Genomic DNA, 2,569 nt, shown 5'->3' on the forward strand with positions numbered 1-2,569 from the left:
TATATATACAGAGCCCCTACCGAATAGGTAATAGGCCGGTTACTATACAATACACTTACTGTCACATTTAGATGTACTAATATATATATATATATACAGAGCCCCTACCGAATAGGTAATAGGCCGGTTACTATACTATACACTTACTGTCACATTTAGATGTAGTAATATATATATATATATACAGAGCCCCTACCGAATAGGTAATAGGCCGGTTACTATACACTTACTGTCACATTTAGATGTACTAATATATATATATATATACAGAGCCCCTACCGAATAGGTAATAGGCCGGTTACTATACACTTACTGTCACATTTAGATGTACTAATATATATATATATATACAGAGCCCCTACCGAATAGGTAATAGGCCGGTTACTATACACTTACTGTCACATTTAGATGTACTAATATATATATATAAAACAGAGCCCCTACCGAATAGGTAATAGGCCGGTTACTATACAATACACTTACTGTCACATTTACATGTACTAATATATATATATATATATACAGAGCCCCTACCGAATAGGTAATAGGCCGGTTACTATACAATACACTTACTGTCACATTTAGATGTACTAATATATATATATATATACAGCGCATTTGCAAAGTATTCAGACCCCTTTGACTTTTTTCCACATTGTGTTACATTACAGCCTTATTCTAAAATGTTCTAAAATGTATTTAAAAAACCATTTAATTATCAACCCAACACACAATCAATACCCCGTAATGACAAACCAAAAACAGTTTTTTAGACATTTTAGCAAATTTGCTAAAAATGAAAAAATGAAAATACCTTATTTACAATAAGTTGTTTAGACCCTTAGTTATGAGACTCAACATTGAGCTCAGGTGGATCCTGTTTCCATTGATCATCCTTGAGATGTTTCTACAACTTGATTGGAGTCCACCTGTGGTAAATTCAATTGATTGGACATGATTTGGAAAGGCACACACCTGTGTATATAAGGTCCCACAGTTGACAGTGCATGTCAGAGCAAAAACCCAGACATGAGGTCAAAGGAATTGTCCGTAGAGCACGGAGACAGGATTTTGTTGAAGCCCAGAGAACACAGTGGCCTCCATCACTCTTAAATGGAAGACGTTTGGAACCACCAAGACTCTTCCTAGAGCCACTCCTCAGTTAAAGAAACATCACATCGTGCTTGGAGTTTGTCAAAAGGCACCCAAAGGACTCTCAGACCATAAGAAATAAGATTCTCTGGTCTCATGAAACCAAGATGGAACTTTTTTGGCCTGAATGCCAAGTGTCACATTTGGAAGAAACCTGGCACCATCCCTACTGTGAAGCATGGTGGTGGCAGCATCATGTTGTGGGGAGGTTTTTCAACAGCAATGACTGGGAGACTAGCCAGGATCTAGGGAAAGATGAACAGAGAAAAAGTACAGAGAGATCCTTGATGAAACCTGCTCCAGAGTGCTCAGGACCTCAGACTGGGGCGAAAGTTCACCTTCCAACAGGACAATGACCATAAGCACACAGCCAAGACAACGCAGGAGTGGCTTTGGGACTAGACTCTGAATGTCCTTGTGTGGGCCAGCCAGAGCCCCGACTTGAACCCGATCGAACACCTATGGAGAGACCGGAAAATAGCTGTGCAGCGACGCTCCCCATTCAACCTGACAGAGCTTGAGAGGATCTGCAAAGAAGAATGTGACAAACTCCCCAAATACAGGTGTGCCAAGCTTGTAGCGTCATAGCCAAGAAGACTCGAGGCTGTAATCACTGCCTAAGGTGTTTCAACAAAGTACTGAGTAAAGGGGTCTGAATACTTATGTAAATGTGATATTTCAGTTTTATATTTTTATATTTTTCAGTTTTATATTTGCAGAAATTTCAAAAAAACTGTTTTTGCTTTGTCATTATGGGCTATTGTGTATTGATGAGAGAAACAAAACTATAGAATCCATTTTAGAAAAAGGCTGTAACGTGACAAAATGTGGGGGAAAATCATCAAGGGGGTCTGAATACTTTCCGAATGCCCTGTATATACTATAACTTCTATCTTGTTATGAGAGTTTATAGAGTGGAATACCACAGCACAGTACTGTATATACTATAACTTCTATCTTGTTATGAGAGGTTATAGAGTGGAATACCACAGCACAGTACTGTATATACTATAACTTCTATCTTGTTATGAGAGGTTATAGAGTGGAATACCACAGCACAGTACTGTATATACTATAACTTCTATCTTGTTATGAGAGGTTATAGAGTGGAATACCACAGCACAGTACTGTATATACTATAACTTCTATCTTGTTATGAGAGGTTATAGAGTGGAATACCACAGCACAGTACTGTATATACTATAACTTCTATCTTGTTATGAGAGGTTATAGAGTGGAATACCACAGCACAGTACTGTATATACTATAACTTCTATCTTGTTATGAGAGTTTATAGAGTGGAATACCACAGCACAGTACTGTATATACTATAACTTCTATCTTGTTATGAGAGGTTATAGAGTGGAATACCACAGCACAGTACTGTATATACTATAACTTCTATCTTGTTATGAGA

This window comes from Salvelinus namaycush, unplaced genomic scaffold (assembly GCF_016432855.1).
Source record: "Salvelinus namaycush isolate Seneca unplaced genomic scaffold, SaNama_1.0 Scaffold227, whole genome shotgun sequence".
Classification (NCBI taxonomy): domain Eukaryota; kingdom Metazoa; phylum Chordata; class Actinopteri; order Salmoniformes; family Salmonidae; genus Salvelinus; species Salvelinus namaycush.